The following is a 24,273-nucleotide window of genomic DNA, read 5'->3' as shown; positions in this document are numbered from 1 at the left end:
AACCTCTCCATCTCTTTACCACTCTCTCCTCCTTTAAGGCATTCCTTAGAGCTTACCTCTTTCACCAAGCATTTGGCCATCTGCTCTAATATTGCTTTAGGTGGTTCAGTGTCACATTTGCTTCATAAAACTCATGTGCAATGCTTGTGAAATTTTATTCCATTAAAGGCACTACACAGATGCAAGCTGATGTTGTTCTTTCATTCATCAATGCATAAGCTACTATCTACACTGAATCTCACTTGTCTATTGGGTAAATATTTGGCCATCCCATTATACAAGGGAGATAAAGCAATAAGTAAGGTACAGTGTGGATTAAATTTACATCTAAATTACAACTTTAAAGTTGCCTTGTGAAATTAGTATTGGTGCATATCCTCCGCAACAACAGTAGGACAAATCCCACATGCCTGGACTGTTCCAATGGAACTAATTATAAGTTATGCTGTTATAAAACAGGACAAAGTCAATGGAAACAAAAATTGGGAGAGGAGTATAATGGATACCCATTTACACTATCGCCTAGTGTTAGAAATATATCCAAGGTCTCTTAAATCCCATTTTCCTTTAGTCACCTGTCCAATGTATTCATTAAGATTGACAGGTGAATCATCTCAGTCCCAGGAAATCACTGTAAAAAATCCCTAATTGTCTTTAGCTGCTTCATCAATGACCCTCCCTTTATCATAAGGCCTGAGGTGTTCAGGTCCAGTCACAATTCTTCAGATAATGAATGCCCATGTGCAACATGACTTGATAAATATACAGGCTTGGCTTTGTAAGTAACAAGTTGCTACTCAAGTGCCAAACAATAACCATCTCCAACAACAGCGAGTCTAGCAGCCTCTCTTTAGGGTTACCATCGACCAGAAATTCAACTGGTCCATCTCTATGAATGTTGCAGCTACCTTGATGGAAATAAAAATCTGGAGAGGTGTAAAACAAGCTGCTGATTTGCCATCACCCCATTTACATGATCACACAAAGGAAAGATCTACCTCAATGAGTGAATGAGAGTGTGTGCAGTTTGGGGAGAGGATCATCTAATATGTGCAATGAAACACCTTGGGCAGAATTTTGCCCTCGGATGGTGTGCGGGCCCCACCGGCTTGGCGGCAGGCGGACAGCTGACCCCTGCCACTGAAACGGGGCCCGCCGCCATTTTAAGCGGGCGGGCCAATTAAGGCCTGCCTCCCCGACAAGAAGCGCAATGCACCTCCTGTTCGGGGGGTGGGAGGGAGGGATTCCCCATCTGTCAAAGTGCACTCTTTCACGCATGCGCACGAAAGAGTGCACTGCTCCCTGCAGCAAAGTCCTGTCTCAGGGAAATTTGTGAGAGGTAAGTTAAGTGTAAAAATAGAAACATTAAAAAATTATTAACATGCCCCCCTCATGTGATGTCACACGAGATGGGACATGTTAATAAGAAACACATAAACTTTATTACTTTTTTACAAAACGGACATTGAAACCTCATCCCGCCAGTGGATGAAGTTTCATGAATGATCTGCAGCCCACTGGGGCTCCTGGCCTGCCTGTCAGCCTTAAGGTTGACCACACAGGTCTTTAATTACTTTAATGAGCCTCTCAATGGCCTCAATTGGCCATTGACAAGTCGGCAGGTGGACAATTGATTTCGCTGTCCACCCACCTTCCTAAAAATTTAAAGGGACAGGGATGATGTCCGGGATTCCTCCCGATGTCATCCCGTGTCATTTTCCCCTCGGCGACCGGGCCCCACCCCCAAATCGCCGAGGGGAAATTCCTGGCCCTTCTAACTGAATTAAATGATTTAGAATTAGCTGGATGGTGATTCATACATCCATTGGGTACCTATATGTTGCATACTTGTTTTAGTCACCCCCTTTACCCTCTACCATTTCCTTTCTGTTTTGCATAATGAGCCAGATATTTTGTCCAGCAGTGAAAAAATGGCAGCTGCTTTTGATAAGGTCCCTCAAGGCAGACTGGTACAGAAGGTAAAGTCGCATGGGATCAGAGGTGAGCTGGCAGGATGGATACAGAATTAGCTTGGTCATAGAAGACAGAGGGTAGCAGTGGAAGGGTGCTTTTCTGAATGGAGAGCTGTGACTAGTGGAGTTCCACAGGGACCAGTGCTGGGATCTTTGCTGTTTGTGGTATACATAAATGATTTGGAGGAAAATGTAACTGGGATAATTAGTAAGTTTGCAGACGACACCAAGGTTGGAGGAGTTTTAGATAGTGAAGTGGATTGTCAAAGGATACAACGGGATATAGATCAGTTGGAAACTTGGGCGGAGAAATGGCAGATGGAGTTTAATTTGGACAAATGCGAGGTAATGCATTTTGGAAGGTCTAACACAGGCAGGAATTACATAGTAAATGGCAGAACCCTTAAGTGCATTGACGGGTAGAGGGATCTGGGTGTACAGGTCCACAGGTCACTGAAAGTGGCAACGCAGGTGGATAAGGTAGTCAGGAAGGCATATGGCATGCTTGCCTTCATTGGCAAGGGTATTGAGTATAAAAGGTGGGAAGTCATGCTGCAGCTGTATAGAACCTTGGTTAGGCCACACTTGTAATATTGCGCGCAATTCTGGTCACCACATTACCAGAAGGATATGGAGGCATTGGAGAGGGTGCAGAGGAGGTTTACCAGGATGCTGTCTGGTCTGGAGGTTATTAGCTATGAGGAGAGGTTGGAGAAACTCGGATTGTTCTCACTAGAGCGACAGAGATTGAGGCACGCCTTGATAGAAATTTACAAAATTTTGCATGGCATGGACAGAGTAGATAGTCCCAGGTGGAAGAGTCAATTACTAGGGAACATATTTAAGGTGTGAGGAGAAAACTATAAAGGTGATGTGCGGGGCAAGTTTTTTACACAGAGGGTAGTGAGTGTCTGGAATTTGTTGCCAGAGGAGGTGGTGGGAGCAGGTACGATAGTGATGTTTAATAGGCAGTTTGACAAATACATGAATAGGATGGGAATAGAGGGATGTGGACCCCAGAAGCACAAAATGTTTTAGTTGACGGCAACATGATCGGCGCAGGCTTGGAGGGGCGAAGGGCCTGTTACTGTGCTGTACTTCTCTTTGTTCTTTGTTCTTCATCATTCATTAAACTCTTATTTGCCAGCAGACTGTCTATCGGCTTTTAGACTGGAATTTGGAGTGATTAGAAGTGTACTTTAGTATGGCACCCTCTATCAAGAATTTGGGACCTGTGTGAACAGTGAAAGCAATTGTGCATGTGCAAATCCTTAACCAATCAAATTGAAGAATAATAAGGTGGCACAGCCTGAATTCGAAAGCATAAACTATAATAATTAATTCAATGTCAGATCATGCACAGAAAAGGAAGTCAACCGAAGAAAGAAAGATTGGATTAAGAGAGAAAGAGATAATTGAGACAGAAATACATTTTTTCCCTTTTTTCAAATGTTCAATAATAAAATCTAAATGCACGGGACTCCATGCTTGTAAATGTTAATTTTCAGTGCCAGGAAAGCTAGTTAGCAGTAATTAAGACAGATCACACAGTTATAAAAATATTTATATGAAATGGACAAATTCCAACTTCTTCTGCTGTATATATTGCTTACCCACTACATAATACAGCAACATCATAGCTTTCCATGTATTTCAATGTTAGGTCTTTCAGTGAGTTACTGGTAGAACAATGTTACTCAATGAGCAGGGTGACATGGATAGCAACTTTGAGTTTCATAGTTAACTGTGCACATGTAGACACCAGAAGTTGCTGTCTGGTTTACCCTTTAATAGTGGTGAGCATTGATAACCATTGTATTATTTTTACCTCAAAATTCAGGCAATTATGTTTTTTGTTTCTGCTTCTTTTCTTTTACATCAGTCCCCTTTCCTGTCTTTATTCCATTCTTCCTTTATGTTTCTTTCTCCTTTTCTCTGCTGGATATGCAATAATCTTAACGCAAGTTTGAGTCCTCAGAGACAACAAGCAATTGCCGTGCCCAGTGAAGGCATGTCCTACTCATAATTCCAAACCTGGGCTGTGTTCCTATGGAAGCTTCTGGAACTGTCTTTTATATTTTCAGATGGACACTCACAATGTGGCTAAGAAGACTGCCAAAAGATCAGGTAACCATTGCAACTTCAATACAGAATATTTCAAGCTTTTGGAAAGTTCCTAATTGAGTCATTGGTGGCTTGGGGGACTTATCCTTGAATGGACATGCCTAGACAGCACCACCTTGTGGAATTCATACCTGTCATTGTTCGATGTATACTCCAAACACAGAATCATTAGACCTATCGTCTTCTGATCTCCAAGGTCAATGCCTCACAAAAAAAGGCTGAAGTGACCAGTTATCTACAGAATAAGTGCAAAGATCACTATCAATCCATTATTGTGCAGTGATGTCTTTGGGCTTCCAAAACATTCTTGTTAAACAATACGAGTATTGAGCATATGACCAAAACTGCCTGTAGATAATGAGTTTTGATCGATACGCCCAGAAAATTCAGCCCTATGGATTCCTACTTAATATTTTTGTTATCTGTGATCATTTAAATTTCATCAAATTCAACAAAGTCTTCTATAGAGCTGAATCAGAGAATGTACATTAGCAGATGAATCTATTGATCAAACATATCATCTTTCCTGTTGCTAATAATAATAATGAGATAATATCCCAATTTATGTCATGCTGCTTGCAAAATATATGTAGAAATGCAGCACTATCAAATACAGCAAAAGAAAATGCCTCCCTACGTCACATTGTCATTTATCATAGTAACATGAGTTAAACGGCATCAGGCCCCCAATGCCTCAAATTTAAAATTTTCATCCTTAGTTCTAACTCCCACATTTGGCTCCCTAATCTCCTCCAGCCCCACAATCTGTGCAGCCCAATGAACAGTCAACTCCTCTGAGATAAAAGCAAAATACTGCGGAGGCAGGAAATCTGAGACAAAAAACAGCAAATGCTGGAAAAACTCAGCAGGTCTTACATCATCTGCGGAGAGAAAGACAGAGTTAATGTTTTGAGTCTGTATGAAGAAGAGTCATTTAGACTTGGAGCATTAACTCTGTTTTTCTCACCACAGATGCTGTTAGACCTGCTGAGTTTTTCCAGCATTTTCTGTTTTTGTTTCAATCATTTCCTCTGGTTTCTCTTGTGTATCTTTTTTCTCTTTACGTCATTAAAATGCTGGCTTGGTCCCTGCTATTTTCTTCTTTCTTGAACTCAGTGTCTGCAGCTGTATAAAGCACCTTGATGCTTTTTTTTGCATTAAAAGTGCTGTATAAGTGCTGGTTATTGCATTGCTGGGATATGCAGAATCACTGTTTAACTGTGGATGATGCATTGGCTATAATATTCCAAACTTCCCTGGATTCTGGAAAGGTTCCAGTGGATTGGAAAAATGCTAATATAATGCCCTTATTCAAAAAGGGAGGGGGAGGCAGAATGTAGGAAACTATAGACCAGTTAGTTTAACGCCCGTTGTTGGGAAATTGTTGGAATCTATTATTAAGGAAATAGTAATGGGGCATTTGGAAAGTCAAAATGCAATCCATTAGAGTCAGCATGGTTTTACGAAGAGTAAATCGTGTTTGACCAATTTGCTAGAGCTCTTTGAAGATGTGACAAGCAAAGTGGATAATGGGGATCCTGTAGATGTAGTATATCTGGACTTCCAGAAGGCCTTTGATAAGGTGCCGCACAAAAGATTAATACACAAGATAAGATCACACGGAGTTAGGGATAATATATTAGCTCGGATAGAGGATTGGCTAACCAACAGAAAGCAGTGAGTCTGGATAAGTGGGTCTTTTTCTGGATGGCAAGCTGTAACTAGTAGGATGCCACAGGGCTCGGTCCTTGGGCCCCAACTATTTATGATCTATATTAATGACTTGGATTCAGGGATAGAAGGTACTATAGCTAAATTTGCAGATGACACAAAATAGGTGGGAAAGTAAGTTGCACTGAAGAAATAAGAAATTTTAGAAATAAGAAATTAACAGGTTAGATGAATGGGCCAAAATTTGGCAGATGGAGTTTAACGTGGATAAGTGTGAGGTTATCCATTTTGGTCGGAAGAATAAAAAGGCGACTTATTATTTAACTGGAGAGAAACTTCAGAATGCTTCAGTGCAGAGAGATCTGGATGTCCTTGTGCATGAATTACTGAAAGCTAGTATACAGGTACAGCTGGTAATAAGGAAGGCAGTTGGAATTGTGGCATTTATTGCTAAAGGCATAGAGTATAAAAGTAGGGAAGTGTTGTTGCAACTGTACAAGGCATTGGTGAGACCGCACCTGGAGTACTGTGCACATTTTTGGTCCCCTTACTTGAGGAAGGATGTAGTTGCATTGGAGGCAGTTCAGACGAGGTTCAATTGATTGATTCCAGAGATGTGGGGCTTGTCTTATGAGGAGAAATTGAGCGGTTTAGGCCTATACTTGCTAGAGTTTGGAAGGATGAGAGGATATCTTATTGAGGTATAAATGATGCTAAAGGGGAAAGACAAAGTAGATGTGGAGTGGATGTTTCCTCCTCTGGGGCATTCTAGAACGAGAGGCCATGGTTTTAGGCTAAGGCGTGGTAGATTTAAATCAGAGATGAGGAGGAATTACTTTTCTTAAAGGGTCATGAATCTGTGGAATTCACTACCTCAGAGTGCAGTGGATTCTGGGACGCTGAATACATTTAAGGAGGAGATAGACAGATTTTTAATTAGTAACGGGTTGAGAGAGTGGGAAATTGGAGTTGAGGCTGAAATGAGATCAGCCATGATCGTATTGAATGGTAGGGCAGGCTTGAGGGGCTGATTGCCTACTGCTGCTCCTAGTCCTTATGTTCTTGTGTAATACAAAAACCACAAGTGCTAGCTTCATGACCCGCTGAACATTCATCTCTTCAGGGAATCCTTCAACAATCCGGATATCAGCTATTTGAATCACCTGAATCACTACCTAAGGGTGGAAAAGGACTCCTTTCCCTTCTGGGCCTGCAATGACTGATTTCCTACAAAAATCAAAACAAGTGAACCGTTAACTATACTTTTGGTTTCGCACTTGTAGAAGTGTAGCACCTTCTTTAATTGTATCTTTCTTGGGTATCTGGTGCATGACCAGTGTAGTGTTTAGCCTTGAATGGGTGTGCAAATAAATAGCTGTCTTCATTTTTAAACTGTCAAAAACCTTCTGCAGTTTACTTAAATTGACTGCACGCTAAACGGGGCTTAGAAACTCACATGTGTAACTATCCAAAATAAACACACTGACTGTGGACACTAAGAGAAAGGAACCTGGGGAGGTTTCAGTTTATTTCTCCTCCCTTGTCAGTAACAAAATCTTGGATACACCAAGGTTGTGCTGCTTATATCGAAAGGGAACCTGGATTCATCCAGACGCCAAATGACCACTGCATGTGCACCACGGCACCCCCAAATATTTTAAAATATTTTTGTAGCTCTGAATGTTAGACTTTCAAAACACAATGCAAATCCATTGGAAGATCTACGAATCCATTCAAAAATCTCAATTACTTGACAAGAAAGCCTGCAAGCAAAATGCGATTTGTAATTCACAGCAAATCACTAGCTTTAAGCCGAATATATAAAAATAGTTTTGAATGATCAGTAACATGGGAATATTAAATGCACTGAAGCAGATTGTACATATTCCAGAGTTACCGGGTAGAACTTAACGTGCTGGCGAGCGGGGGCAGGGCCCGCTTGCTGACACTTAAAATGATGCGCGGTGACATCAGTGGGAACATCCGCGTCTGATATAAATTTTCAGGAAGGCAGAAGCACAGTGAAATTAGCAGTGTGCCCGCCGACCTGTCAATGGCCAACTGAGGCCATTGACAGTGTCAATTAAAGTAATTAGTGGACCTGCCCGTCCAACCTTCAGGTTGGTGGGCAGGCCAGGAGCCCCAGTGGGAACTAGAAAAAACATGAAAGCTCATCCACGGGCGGGCTGAAGTTTCATGTAGGCTTTAAAAAATTTTAATAAAGATTTTGTAAAAATTATGGACATGTCCCAACTCATGTGACATTGTCGCATGAAGGGACATGTTAGGAAAATTTTATTTTTCTATTTTTATTCTTTTTACATATATAGCCAATATCCCTGAGGCAGCACTTAGCCTCAGGGAGATGAGAGCACTCTTTTGTGCGCATGCGCGAAAGAACGCACTCTCGACTTTGGGAATCCACCCACACGACCCCCCCCACGCCTGCACAGGGCGAGCACAGCGATTCTGTGCGGACATCACATTGAGTGGGCCTTAATTGGCCTGCCCACGTAAAATGGTGGCACACCTCCAATCGAGAATGCCGATCGGAAGCACGCCTGTATGCGCACGCCCATCAACGTCCCCTCCAACGGGGGGAAAATTCAGCCCAGCGTTTTGAGTCACTCTGACTCTTCTTCTTTGGCTCTGAAGAACAGTCATATGGACTGGAAACATTAACTCAGTTTCTCTCTCCACAGGTGCTGCCAGACCTGCTGAGTTTTACCAGCATTTCCTGGTTTATTTCAGATTTCCAGCATCCACAATATTTTGCTTTTATATTTATGTATGTGTTTCACCTCCTCCTGCCTCTTAGCTCTGCCCTAACCCATGATAAGCAGTAGAGCTAGATAGCAGTGACACTTGGATGTCCTGTAGTAAAGAATTAAACTAGATTAAGTCTTAAGCTAAGAGAAGTACTGTTGCCTGGGAAGAAGCTGTTACATAAACATTCAAGTTATTTTTAATGCAAGCAATTATTGTTAGGCAGCCAAAATTACACTACATACACATTTATTTATAATAAGCAAAATTAATTACTGGAGTGTGTCAAGAAGTTTGTCAAACAACAGGGTACCACCTACTGACTTAAACCCTAAGTTTGTGCAGGTTGCGTGTTTCAATGCCTCATTTAGATTGTTTAACATTCTACTGTTCTATAATATTAAACTTATATGTATTTAGATATTTGTATATCTATAGAGTGAGTTTATAAGTAATATCATTGTGGCAGTGAAATAAATGCTAAATTAGATAGTTAAGAACAATATTCAGGGTGAACTTAAACTTGAGTATGTATTTTGTGACCATAATCACAACCACAGGTTTTTAAAATTGGCATCAATCTCATTGCTTGATCTCCTCTGTGATGGTCTGCTATTTGTACTTGTCCTGTTTCCAAAGAGCCCATTCTAATCAACAAATTACAAATGTTAAGGTGACAGTGTCGGGGCACAAGCAGCACAACAGTTATTAGTGGGCTGTTGGAGCCTGAACTATTTATATTTCTCATTGTCCTGCCAATGTTGTTAGTGAGCCAGTATAGTTTCTATCAGGAAATTCCAAAGTGGCAACTCTATTCCTGAGTGTCAGTCTAATGCTGCTGAATATATCCACTATTTAAAAATAATATTGTGCTATTTGAATCCCGTTTATGGGATTGTAATTACTTAATTAGCTTAAATTATGTTGTGATTCATTTTACTGTGCTTCCTTTGTATTTGCTTCTGAAATGTAACTATGTTTATTAGCTCCTGAGGATTCCAGATTCAGCTTAATACATATAGGCCATGGTCATTCCTTTGACCTGTGCTAGCTTTGAAACAGACTCCATTCTTATATACAATGTCAATGGCCAATTTCCTCTTTGCCTCTGGACTCAAGTTAAATGTGACTGAGCCTCACTTCGGCTCTATTTCCCTGATTTTAGCTGGAGGTACCCACAGGTCAGACAAGATGCAAGGGCAACTCCCGTGGTCAACTGAACTTGAGGCTCAGGTCTTATTTGAATGTATGTCAGAGCTCCCACAGCCCAAACTGGTGAGAGTAATGTCAGGGTGACAGGCAGGAAGGAAAATTTGTCCAGGGGTCTGTCACTGCCAGGAACTCAAGAATGGTCCTCCATGGACTGGTTACTCCCGGGATTGGGATCTGAAAAGAGCTGCCAGTTGGTGAGGGAAGGCTGAGGCTAAGCAGGCCAAGATGTTCCTTATGGGAAGTATTCCTGCTGCTCCTGGTCCAAGGAATCCTCACCAAAAGTTTAAAAAGGTGATCGGAGGCGGAATTTAATGCCCTTCCCTGTGGCAAGTTTGGTGGTGGGGTTGGCATTAAATCAGATTGGAAGGCGGCTGGTAGGGACTTGGCTTCCTGCCTCCATCCCGATTAAGTCCGTAATGGGAAGGCCCCTTGGACGCCCTTCCTGCTTCGTTGCAAATGGTGGCCCCTAAGTGAGCTATTAATGTCTACTTAAGGACCTCATCCACGACCACTAGTATTAACCCAGCAGCGGGTGGAGGGCTCACCATACGGGCAGCATGACAAGCAAACCCGTGTGGAGTTGCTTGTGGGCTCCCGAGGGAGGATCCCTCATTTAAAGGCACTCAGTGCTTGATCAAAGGACCCAGCATCGGGATGGGGGGGGGAACAGGCACCCGCTGAGAGTTACCCCTGCTGTTGCTTCTCACCCCCCTCTCTGACAAACCTGTTTCTGTCATCACTTGCCTGTAGCCTGGGATCCAGTGACTATACTATGCCTCAAGTAGGTGTCATACCAGAAGCAGCCAGCTACTCCCTGGTGGGCAGAAGTACTGTCCTGCTGAGACCATTGACATAACCAAAGATCTTTAACCTAGGTAATAACCTTGTTGCTTGATCAGCAATTTACCCATTGCCTTAAACAATACCTTCCTCCACCATGGGTGCAACATGTCTGAAATGTGTACTATCCTTCAAGGTGCATTGCAGTAACTCACCAAGGCTTCTGTGACAGCACCTCCTGAACCAGAGACCTATAGCACCTAGAGGAACAAGAGCAGCAGGTGCTTCAGAAACCCCTGTCCAAGATCCCAGCATGTGATACACAATCATTACTGGGAAATATATTCCCATTATTTTATCATCATTGGGTCAAAAATCCTGGAAGTGCCTACCTAACAGCACTATGGTGTTGTAAAATACCTTTAAGGGATCGCAGCATACCATCACTAGAAGGGAAATGTGTCCTGTGATCTCCTCTCAGTTTCACTTTGGCCTTTGAGCAGAGCACATGGCACACAGCCCTGCTGCTGATGTCTTCAAGCTTTCTATCCATGTAGATATGCTTTCATGTGCCTAGTCTACATAAATGAACCCACAAGATGTTTACCCAATCCCTTATAAATGATTGGTGCCTTTATATCATTATAACAAACACGATATCTCAGAGTACCTTCACTGCCTAGGCTTCTGTGATTCAAGAAGATGGATTACTACCTTTTCAAAGACAATCAGGGATGCACAATAAATTATGATCTTTCCAGAAATATCCACATCCCATAGATAAATAAATAAAACAAACTTAACCCTGAAGAGGACCATCCAGTGGCAGTATTTCATGGTGCTCTGCTGGTGGGTTTGCAGTCAACGGGGCCTGTAAAATTCTGAAACCAATCTGCCCTCCCCTGACCTCACAGTGATTTTACCTAAGGGCCACTTCCAACTCAGCCTCAATTTTTAGGCCGGCAGGAGGAGGTCAGGGATCAGGAGGGTCTGGGGATGCCTGGCAGGTGAGCTAGCTTGGGCCTTGGCCAGGATGGTGGGGTGGTTGCACTTGCCTCATGGGCCCGCTTTCCCCATTGCCCCCCCTTTCTCCATCGCACCTACCCCTGCCCACAAGGCCTGCCCACCGCCGGCCACACCACCTTAGTTCCTTTCTTCCCCTGGCTTTTGCAACCTGGCTCCCGCTCTCTTGCACCCCCCACCCCACTAGCTCCCCTGTGGCCTCTTCTCCTGGCCCCGACAAAAGACTCCTCGACTTACCTGCTTCCTGGGCTCCTGGCACTTTGTTTTGTGGGGACTCCATATTATCCCAGGAGTGGCTACTGATCCAGATGGCAGTGCTCTGAGTTGGGACCTGCACCCCAGATAGAGGACAGAAGGCCTGCCTCCATTCAATTAATGCCGCACAGAGTATGCATTGGTTGTGGGGAAGCCCTCAGGACGAATGATGTGTTCCCTGCCACCTTTTTGGGTATTAGGGTGGGAAATGCCATCATCTGAGAAGTTCTGCCACAGGTGCATGTATCAATTATCCACAATTAAGAAACACTTTTCCAACAAAATTTTCAGGCATGCAGGTACATATTCAAAAAAAAAATTCTGAAAATAGCTTCTCTGTGGCATCTGAATAATTATGCTGTGCAATTGGCCTAGAGAGTTGGGGAGGGGGGGAGGGGCATAAAGGGAATGATGTGAATTCAAGATTCAACCTTACCTGTTTCTCATATTCATGCATGTTTTGCATGGAGGCATTGGACAAAAAAATGGTGTTCCTTCCAGCAGTAGTGTTAGAATTTGGAAAGGTGTTCTTGCCAGGTAGCTGTCAGGCAACTCTTGGCAGATGACCAAGAACAATCTCGGCTGTGCTCTAGGAGGAGGGCAAACAGCTTTACCATCTGGGTAGCAGAGCTGCTTGAGGCGAGCAGGGCGTCCAAGTAAGAAACAGATGAAAACGGCTCTGTCTCTCTTGGGCTTTGAACTGCTGAGCTAATTCCAATGTTAAGCAGAGAAAGCACAGTTTACTCAGAATTTCATTAAGGAGGGCAGTTAAAGGCCTTTTGTGCATTTATTTTTACAACAACCCATAACTGGTCACATTTCAAAATGAAACATAAACGGTAACTCGTGGATCTTAAATAATTTCCATGCAAATATTTATTCATGTACTGGAGAAATCAACAATGCTGGGCTCACTGTTGCATTTCTGAGGGCATGTTTAGAGTGTGGCTGCTGGTCCGAATAGATTCCAACCAGACGGTAATTTGTTTATATTGCCTGGCTCTACATTCAATTCCTCTGACCAGGAACAAGCTTTGTGTCTGTGTGCTTTGAAGTATACGCAGAACTCCACAACCAGCTATTAAATGCTCAATGTTTTGAGAGCATACACAGGAGCACCCTTCTTCTCAAGGTATTAAAGCAAGCCGCACTTCAGGTTACAGAATGTCTATGGAATCCACAATGTCTCCATGTACTTGTAAAATCATTTGAACCTGCATTGGAGATATATTCCAAGGCCTGAAATCCCCCCCCCCAAGGAATGTTCTGAGGCAGCAGGGGCATGTGAAATTGCACGGATGGGATTCCCTCCAGGTTCCCACCTGCCCAACCTGGTCACGATTTTACGCTGGGGCAGGCACAGCCTCGGACGGGAAGCCCACCCTTGCCCCATTTAAGACCTTTAAATGGCCACTTAAGGGCCTTTTCCCACCCAGCCTCAATTTTTAGGCTGGCGGGCGGACAATAGATATGGGGGTGGGGGGAATCCAAGATTAACACAGTTCGATCTCAGGGAGCAATTTGGGTGGGGTGTCGGGTGGGCGTCCATCAGGAGCCCCCTTCTGGATGGGGATGCCCTCCCCTTAGGGCCCAGTGACCTCTAGAACTCCCTCCACCCCCCAACCTATCCCTCGAGGCCCCTATCACTCCCCTCGCGACCTCCCAGGCTTTCCTTACCCCGCTGCCCCCTTGACCCCTGCCACTTACCTCTCCTCCTCTGTCTTCTGGCCACTACAGTGCTGCCTCTGGAATGACTGAAGAGCTGCCAGCCAATCTGATGATGGTAACAGGCAGAAGTCCCACCTCCACGCTCGTTAGAGGGTGAAATGATATCAGGCCTGCTGGAGTCGGCTGAGACCCCACCATCCTGAAAATCCTGGCCCAAGTATTCTTGTACGTAAGAGATCATAAGAAGATAAAAAAAATGGAGCAGGAGTAGGCTGTTCAGCCCATTGATCATGCTTCGCAATTCAATACGATGATGGCTGATCTGATTGTGGCCTTAACCTTACTTTGCTGTGTGATCACCACCCCCCCCATACCCCACTCCCAATAACCCTTAACTCCCTTGTCGATCAAAATCTGTCTAACTCAGCCTTGAATATATTCACTGACCTAGCCTCAGTTGATCTGGATGAGAATTCTAATGACTAACAACCCTCTGAGAAAAGAGAGTGTGAGCAGAATGACCATGTGACTGTAAGACCCAATATCTGTGTATTGCGGGCTACCATGTTAATGTTAGCCTAGAGTAGGGTCTGGTTGAAGAAGCACGCATCATGTTAATGCTCTGTTGTTTGTGTAAATAAATAGCACGTGCTTCATTTCATATTGGTCTCTGCATCTGCAGTATATTGTAATTGACTCACCTGCTGACAGATAAGCATGCAACTGGTTCACAAGCAAAGCGACCCCATAGTAGAACCTAACAACTGGCGATGAGCTAAAACACGACCAGTCGACCGCAGCAAGGAAAGCCACAAAAACTCAACTGAAGTCAATCAGCTGGTCCTTGCAGGCCGATTGTAACTTCATTACAATTGTAAGCCCTCACCATAGTCATTGAAGTTACCTTCCTCCAGTATGCCATAATTTGGCTGCATCAAACCATTTGATCAGACCACTGATGACTGGTCACATTGTATTGAACGTCTCGCGTTTTTTGTTTTGGCCAACAACATATCAGGGGAGGAGAAAAGGCAGGCAATCCTCTTATTGACATGTGGCAGTAAAACATATGATCTAATTTGTAGACTGACGTCACCCAATGCCCCAGATTCCAAGAACTTTGATGAATTGGTGAATCTTGTGAAAAGCCACTTTCAGCCGAAACCCTCAGTGATAATGCAGCGTTTTAAATTCAATTCAAGGTGTCACACTCTGGAGAGACAGTCACTTGCTATGTAGCAGCCTTAGAACAATTGACAGAGCACTGTGAGCTCGGGGCATCGATTAATGACATGTTAAGAGACCGATTAATGTGTGGGATTAACGATGATGCCACTCAGAAAAGGTGGTTGTCAGAAACAAATTTAGATTTCAGCAAAGTGCTGAAGTTGGCGTTTGCAATGGTTCAAATATCTGGGAGTTGCTCCAGGATCGACGTGGAATTTAGCTTGCAACCCCTGAATCTTCCCAAGCTCTTCCCTGAACACTAGAGGTATATTTCTGTAATGGTTGCAAAGCATGGTTGGGGACCTAGGAGAAATCAAGGGAGCACAAAATGGTGCTGTTCTTCACGTCGGGAGAGAGTTGCCGGCTAGAAATGGCATGGAAGTGCAGGGCTCTGCGGAAAGGCCAGAAACAGCCACCATTAACAGACCAGCAAAAAGCAATGACTTAATGGATAATAATCACATTAATAATAGCAGAATTGGAACCAGACAGCCTACAATCTAACAACAATTTAAAAGAACCGAGTATTTCTACTGCTATTGCATTGGACACATTATGTGATATTGTAAAGAGAGATTGAGGCAAAATTTCAAACAAAAAGGCAGAAGTCGTGAAGTTTATCTAATGGAGGAACCAGAAGAAACAGAGTCAGATATGTGCTCGCTATACAACTTAAAAATGGGTAAAACAGAGCCAATCTACATGACAGTAGAACTCAACAGAGAACCAATTCTAATGGAGGTGGATGCAGGCGCAACACAACAGTCATGGGGGAACAACACGTTTAACAATCTGGAATGGAGGTGGCTACTTATTAAAGCTGGAAAATTCAGATGCTGGATTAAAGACATATAATGGTGAAGACATGCAAGTAAAAGGTAGAGACAAGATCCCAGTACAATATAGGAGCCAGTCTGCTAACCTACCCCTGATAGCGGTAACAGGGGAGGGTCCAACTCTGCTTGGTCAGAACTGGCTTAAGGAAATAAAGTTGGAGTGGACTGAGATTTTTCTGCTCAGAATGAAAGATCTGGAAGAATTATTACAGAAATATGCCTCTGTGTTTAGTGAAGAGCTCAGGAAGATTTAGGGGTTGCAAACTAAATTCCACGTGGATCCTGGAGCAACTCCCAGATACTCGAAGTTGAGGACAGTCCCCTATGCATGACGAGAAAAGGTTGATATTGAATTAGACACACTGGAAAGGTTTGGAGTCTTACAACCTGTACAATTTTACGAATGGGCAGCACCTAAGTTCCAGTACTAAAGCCTGACCAGAGTGTATGAATATGCGGGGACTACAAGTTGACCATTAATAAAGTGGCCAGACTGATAGGCATCCTATTCCAAAAATTGATGAATTGTACTCCAAGCTGGTAGGGGGAACCGCATATATGAAACTCGACATGAGCCACACTTACCAGCAAGTCAAGCTAGGAAAAGCCTCTCAGGATTTTATGGCTATCAGCAAATAGAGAGGGTTATACCAGTGTATCAGGTTAGCCTTCGGAGTCTCATCGGCTTGTGCCTTTCTCCAACAGACTATGGAAGATTTGCTCCAAGGTCTACACCATGTAGATATTTATCTCAATGATGTCCTAGTAACAGGACTAACTGATGAAGAACACCTGGCTAAATTGGGAGAAGTGTTGGCGCGTTTCTCATAAGCCGGGGTGCACTTGAAAAGGGAAAAACCTATCTTCCAGGCAAAAGAAGTGATTTTACCTGGGTCACAGGGTTGACTCGCAGGGCCTTCACCCAATAGAAGACAAGGTAAGAACTTTTCGTGAGACCCCAGCCCTGAAAAATGCCACAGAACTCAAGTCCTTCTTAGGAATGGTTAACTACTACAGTTGTTTTCTCCCAAATTTATCAACTGTGCTGGCTCCATTATACGGCTTACTCAAGAAAAACCACAGGTGGACTTGGCAAGCTCCACAACAGCAGGCTTTTACGGTAGTAAAGCAGTCACTACATTCATCGGCTGTGTTAGTACATTTTGACCCAAAGAAAGAATTGATTTTAACATGTGATGCATCCCCTTACAGAATAGGGGCAGTACTCTCCCAGCGGATGACAGATGGCTCTGAACAGCCCATTGGCTGCAATTCAAGGACACTCAATGTGGCAGAATGAAGATACTCACAAATAGAGAAATAAGGCTTATCCATTGTATTTGGCATTAAGAAATTCCACCAGTACATCCATGGTTGGCACTTCACCATCAGATCCAATCACAAGCCACTACTAGGCTTGTTTTGGGAAGATAAGGCAATGTTCCCAATTGCCTTGGCACGCATCCAAAGGTGGGCATCGATTCTAGCTGCTTACGAATATACTTTTATCCACAGGCTGGGAAGCCAGATTGCCAATGCTGATGTGCTGAACCAATTACCTCCAAAGGACAGCAATGTGAACGTCCCCATCCCTCAAGAATTTGTCTTGTTATTAAAATTTCTGGATTCATCACCAGTGAATGCCAAACAGATCAGAGAATGGATAGACCACGATCCAGTTTTATCTCACATCAGGGAGCAAGCCTTGCAGGGATAGCCTAACAAGCCAGTCATACGAAACAAAGCCCTATTCTTAACAGGAGATACAAACTTACCTGCCAGGATGGCATCTTACAGTGGGGAGCAAGAGTTATTGTGCCTCCCAGAGGAAGACAACCATTATTGACGGAATTGCATAGCGCTCACCCCAGCATTTTTAAAATGAAAATGTTGGCGTGCAGCTACTCATGGTGGCCAGGGATGGACACTGAGATCTAAAACATGGTCAAGAGCTGCATGCAGTGCCAACAGCTGCAGAAATTGCCTCCTTCTGCTCCACTGCATCCTTGCAACAAGTTTGTGAGCAAAGCGACCCGTAGTAAAACATAACACATGCCTTTTAAAAAATATTCTATTTTTCTACTCTTAGGACCAAAATGAATAATATCACACTTCCCCACATTATACTTCATTTGACACCATGTTGTGCACTCACTTAACCTGTCTTTACCTCTTTCAAGTCTCGTATCCTCCTTACAGCTTGCATTTCCACCTAACTTTGTACTGTCAGAAAATTTAGATATATTACTCTTTGTCTCTTCATCTAAGTCATCAATATAGATCGTAAACATTTGAGGGCCCAGTGCTGACCCCTGTGGCACTCCACCTATTACATTTTGCCAGCCAGAAAGTGGCCCATTTATCCTAACTCTCTGTTTCCTGTTAGTTAGTGACGCCAGGATTTCCTGCTCGCCGACGCATAAAATGACATGGGATGATGTTGGACAGAACTTCCGACATCACTGTGCCCCATTTAAATTTTCAGGTAGGCAGGGGCTCAGCAGAATCAGCTTTGCACCTGCTGACCTGTCAATGACCAATTGAGGCCATTGACAGAGTCATTAAGTAGTTAACGGACCTGCCCCTCTAACCTTAAGGTTGGTGGGCAGGCCAGGAGCCCCGGCGGGCTTCAGAAAAAGCATGAAACCTCATCCACGGGCGGGATGAGTGTTCATGTAGATTTACAAAAACGTAATTAAAGTGTATTTACAAGTGATGGACACGTCCCAACTCATGTGACAGTGTCACATGAGGGGACATGTCAGGGAAACTTTTATTTTCTATTTTTCACATTTTCTACTGTAGAGCCGATGTCCCTGAGGCAGCTCTTAGCCTCAGGGAGATGAGTGTGTGTTTTTTGTGTGCATGTGCAAAAGACCACACTCTTGGCTCAGGGAACCCCCCTCCCCCATGCTTCCTTGCCGTTGTCACGCTGGGCGGGCCTTAATTGGTCAGTCCAGATAAAATAGCAACGCACCCCCGATTGGGGGCGCCGATCGGAAGCGTGCCTCCGTGCACCTGCTCTTAAACTTCCCCCCCAACAGGGGGGAAAATTCTGCCCCATGAGTACCAGGGTATGACCCCATCTTGTGCAGTAACCTTTTAAGTGACACCTTACCAAATGCCTTTTGAAAATCCAAATAATCTACATTTACTGGTTTCCCTTTATCACCCTGCTTGTTACATCCTCAGAGAAAATGGATTCTAGCATTTTCCCAATAACAGATGTTAAACTAACTGGCCTATTGCTTCCTTTTTTTTGTCTTGGGTAAATGAATTCTTTGGCCAACCAAACTCTAACTGCATGCCTTCCTATGTTCTCCTCAATTGCTGCTTGCCATCAATAATGGGGAGAGACTAATGTAAGAATAAACAGTGATGGTTTATTGAGGCATAGGGCAAAGCACCAGATCATACATGCTCACTCAGAAACCTCCAGAACTAGACTTACAGTTCCCAGTTGCCCATGCAGTTGCACATTCCTCCTCTTTTACATAAAAGTACAGCTAACATGCTTAAAACACCTTAACTATTTACACAATAACTATTTACAGATCACGTCTCTCAGGAGGCCTCCTTTGACGGGTTGAGCGTTGGAGCTCAACAACCTCAGCTGGTGTTTCCAAGACCTCCTCTACAGGGGCAGTTGCCCACTATGACGCTCAGTGGATGATATCATCATCTTCCAGGTACAGTCACATTCAGTCCTGCTGCCCCTCCCCTCCAAGCTAAAGCAGATAAAGGACAACAAGCACCAAGCAATACAGTGATGAGTTACATGATGTGTGAGGAGAAAGAGCAAAAAGGGGAAAAAAGTATTTTTGCTTTTCTTTCTAAGGCTTATCGATAATTTCCTCTTCTTCTTCCTGTGTGTCCTTTTCTTTGTAGCATTGACCTGTATCTGTGTCTTCTCTTTACTTTTGCTGTTGGCTGGACTAGACGCAAGTGCAAGCTGAATTTGATTGAGCTTAGTCGTTGGGTTTTCCAACAGCTCTTCTGAAAATTCAGGGCCTACTAACTTTAAAACTTCAGGGCTTTTACGCAGCTGCTGCTGCTTCAGTTCTTCCAATTCTTTCCTATTCTCATTAATAGTTTCCTGGAGAATCTCATATCGTTGACGCTTCTCAGCTAATTTTTTCCTTAACTCATCCAGAGACAGGCTTAACTCTTTTCTTCTTCATATCATTTTTCTGGCACAAATTGGGAGCTGATTGAATTTTGTAGGTTTAATATATTTTCTATTTCCTTTTGAAGGATGCTGACTTTAGCTTGAGCTCAGTCCTGGTGTAACACTTCTCCTGCTGGGTCTTTGCGTACTCATGTTTTCTTGCAGCTACACTTTTGGTTTTGAATTGGGAACTTAGCGGGCCCTCAAGATTTCTCTCTCCCAGCCAGTTCCTTCCGAGGAGACCCGGTCCCCTGCCTGACATTACAAATAGGAATAATTTTGCAGACTGTTCCTCATGCTGCACCTTGGCTTGACATACCCCTTTCACATTTACTTCTTTGCCTGTGTATATCCTCAGCTTTGTGTCCAAAACTTCTGACTTCAAAGGATGAGTTCCTTTACTCAGATATCTAAATGTATGCTTTCCAATGACGGACATCAACACTCTCGTATTAACTTCCATTTTAATGGATTGTCCGTTAACTGTAATGACTACCTGGATTGGCTTGGTTCTACCAACTTTGAGGTTTTATAATGAATGGATGTCTGATGCTATTTCTTCTGGCTCTTCCATGAGTCATATTTCATGATTTCTGCTTCTGCCTTTATTGTGCTGTTTTAACCTTTCTCTGCAGTGCTGCCTTATGTGGCCATTGCAGTAGCTGAAAAAGCTTTTGACTTGTTTTAATTCTTGATCACCCACTGGATGCTTGGATGTACTCCTCTCGCTCATTCTGTGGGTTTTCACTGCAGTAGCATTGTTTTTCAATAGTCTGGAGCAAGAGAGCGTTTCCCATCTTTCCGTGGAGTCCAAAGTTTTCGCGCCTTTTGTTGCCAGATTGTCCTGCACAACCAGATGGATGGCGCCATTTTGTGTATCTTTAATAACTTCGGAATTTCTAAAGCACTTTCCATCATGGTAGCTAATTTTAATGCCTTATTGAAGTCTAGCTAGCAAATGCCTTTGTATAGCATCATTTCCAATCCCATATATCAGCCGATCTCTCAACATATCACTAAGGGACATTCCGAGTTCGCAATGCTCAGTTAATGCCTTTAAAATGGGCACATAGTCAGCTATGTCTCCTCTGGAAGCCTGTTCCTTGAATTGAACTTGAAGCTCTGCATAGCAACTGAAGGCTTTTGTCTCAGGTGGCTCTGGACAGTTTTTATTTACTCGTTGAAAGCCTTTGAGTATGGGGTGCTAGTTAGCAGATGTAAGGTTGCGTATCAGCCTGCACGCTTTGCTCCTGCATGAGGACAAAAGAATCACTTTCTTCTTCTCCTCCCCTAGAACATCATTCATGGTAAAAAAGAATGCAAACCGTTCAACATACTGAGACCAGTCATGTGAAATGGGGTCGAATGGATCGACACGCTCAAAGTGCAGCATCATGAACAACTGCAAGGGGACTGTACATCCGATAGACTTTCCACGTACTGACAAGTTTAGGTGCTTGGCTTACCATAGAGCTGCGTTCTCTCTGGGGTTTCTTATAATTTTCTGTCCATAGCCATTTTCATGTATTTACCCTTATAAATGTATTGCTGCTTTAAGAGCAGTCATCATTTTTTTAAAATTCTGTCTTTGCAGCTGTCGGCTTTCCTCTGCTGGGCTTTGAGCTCTTTTCAAGTTTTGGCGGATCCCCACAATTGTGATTCTACAGGACTTTTTTTTTAAACTACAGTAATGCTTTCTGCTCCGATTGCCGGCTGTTGCCTATTTTACAAGGAAGTACAGATGCTCTTTCCAATGCTTTGCTCATCTGTTTTGAAATGCATTTTCTTTTGCTCTTTATCACCACTTTCATGTCTTGGGTTAATGAGTTCATTGGCCAACCGAACTCTAACTGCACACCCTCCTATATTCTCCTCAATTGCTGCTTGTAATCAATAATGGGGAGAGACTGATGTAAGAATAAACAGTGATGGTTTATTGAGCCATAGGGCAGAGCACCAGATTATACATACTCACTCAGAAATCTCCAGAACTAGACTTACAGTTCCCAGTTGTCCACGCTGTACAGTGATTCATCAGTGCTGTCACGTGATCAGTAAACTTGCATTCTCTTAAAGGGACAGGGTACCCCACTTTATCACACTTCTTAACTTTTCTCTCTCTCCTCCCTTGAATAATGGTATTGCATTTATAGTTTTCCAATACATTGGGACCTTCCCAGAGTCTGGGGAATTTTGAAAGATTAGAACCAATGCATCCACTATCACTTCAGCCATTTCCTTTAAGTCTGCAATATTCAGGCCATCAGGTCCAGATAACTTATCAATCTTTGGTCCCATTAGTTTTCTACATACCTTTCTCTCAAGTGATTGTGATTGTTTTAAGTTCCTCCCTCCCTTTTGTCTCTTGATATTTTACTATTCTGGATATGTTCTCTGTGTCTTCTGCTGCGAAGACAGATACAAAATTCTTGTTCCAAGTCTCTGCCATTTCCTTATTTTCCATTCTTAATTCTCCAGTCTCCCCCAAGTGATGCCATGTGGGGTGAATTTTCCCAGGCAGGGGGAGGTGGGTTTGTTTATAAGTTGTGAGCTGAATCTGCTGTTCAAAGCACGTCTTCTCTCAGAGAGTGCTGTCACTGCTGAACAGGTGATTGCCAACTTCTTGGAAGGCATTTCCCCTGTCTAACACTTTGCTCACATTCAGCTATACTTTTCAGCTGCCAGATTTAACTATGGCATGGGAATAGCTTATGCACCTGCATCTTCCATCTCTCATTAGAAGAGTCGATTGACACCACTGTCAATAGCAACAGCAGCAAGCAGCAACACCAGCTGCCTTCTCCTCCACTGCATTCCCCTCCACAGTGCATAATAGATGGGCATAGAGATGCAGCTGAAAGAAGTCATCCAACAAAAGGCCAAAGGCAGAATAACTCTCAACATGTCCGAGTACCAGTGCCCCAGGAGATTGGGTTCCTACGGCAGGTCACTATTGACATCTGCAACCTCCTGAAACAGGGCTTCTTTCACAGTGGGGCTGATGGAAATGCCTTGCCAATTGTCGGCAAGCTGCCTGTCAATGGAGAGCCATCACCTATGCACCCCACCCCACTCCTCTGCCTCTGGGTTAGTTGTCTGTTCTCTTCTCCTGCAAGGAGAGAAAATGAAGAGACATGATTGCTCTTAATGGCATGTGTGAAGAGGAGGGCAGGATACAATTTTTGGAAGATGTCTTTGAGACATTGGTATGAAAGGGAAATATGCTGAGGGTGAGTGTTAGTGTTGGCTGTTCTGGTGGGATGCAGAGAAGAATGATTGGAGTTGCAAGGTGCATTGCCCTGAGGAACAACACCATGTACAGGCGAATGCTGGGCAGGTCAGAGTATAGGACTTGGCACCGGAAAGTATTATGCTACTCACTTGTCATGGCCTGATGAGGTCCTGGATCCTCTTGGTGCACCATTTCTAGTTTGGTGGGACCACACTCCTGCTGCTGGTTTCCTCAGCCAGTTTCATCCATGTCTGCTTTGTCAGAGAGGTTGTTCTCTTCCTCTAATTCTTGCAAGAACTTACCTCACTGAAGCCACTCTGATCCCATAGCAAGATCCCCAGGTAAGAGTGAGAGACCTGGGGAGCAGCCTTGCACTGTCTCCTTCATTCCTCTGTTTGCTGCAGCCTCAAAATCAAAGTGCCAATAAGCTGTTGATATTTGAAAATCAAGAAGTGAAAGGGAGGGAGAAACTTAAAACAATCACCAGCACCAGGGAAGAGGTGAAACTATTAGACCTGAAGGCTGACAAGTTGCCAGGACCTGATGGCCTGCACCCTTAAGGTCTTAAAATAAGTGTCTGCAAAGATAGCAGAGGCATTAGTAATATTCCAAAATTTCTTAAATTCTGGAAAAGCCCTGTCAGATTGAAAAATAGTAAATGTAATACCTTTATTCAAGAAAGGGGGAAAGGCAGAAATCCGGAGCAGAAATTTGCCCTTGGCGGGCAGGCTTGGTAGGGGCGGGCAGGGGCTGCCGGGAAGCCAACTGCTGCCCGTGACTGGCACAGCACCGTGATTGCATGCTGGTGGGCCAATTAAAGTCTGCCCAGCCTGAAATGGGCAGGAGGAGGGCAAACCAGGCCGAGGGCAAACTTCACACCTGCGCGCGAGTGAGCGCCTCATAATCTCCCCGAGGCACGGAGCTGCCTCAGGGAGATGAAGCACTGTTAAAAAAAGAAAATAAAGCAAATAAAAACGTAATAAAATGTGTCTCCTCATTTGACTCTGTACATGAGCAGGGACATGTTATTAATTCAATTGTAAAACTTTTATTTTAATTTTATTTGCTTTTGGAAACCTAATGCCGCCCGTGGATGAGGATTTCAAAAAAATGCAAAGGCTGCTTAGCCTTTTCACCTACCGGCCAACCCGTTAGGTTGGATGGGCAGTGAAAAATTTGGCTTAATTGATTAATTAATGGTCTTTTATTGTTGGCGGGCACGCTGCCAACTCCAGAATGTGCCCACCAACCTAACTATTGCTGACTGTGCGTTGATGCCAGCACAATCGGCCAACATCAATGTGCGTCATTTCACGCTTGAGTGGGTCGGGTGCCCAC

Source organism: Carcharodon carcharias, chromosome 11 (genome assembly GCF_017639515.1).
Source record: "Carcharodon carcharias isolate sCarCar2 chromosome 11, sCarCar2.pri, whole genome shotgun sequence".
Taxonomy (NCBI): Eukaryota; Metazoa; Chordata; class Chondrichthyes; order Lamniformes; family Lamnidae; genus Carcharodon; species Carcharodon carcharias.
The sequence above is the reverse complement of the archived record's forward strand: the minus strand, read 5'-3'. Positions refer to the sequence as shown.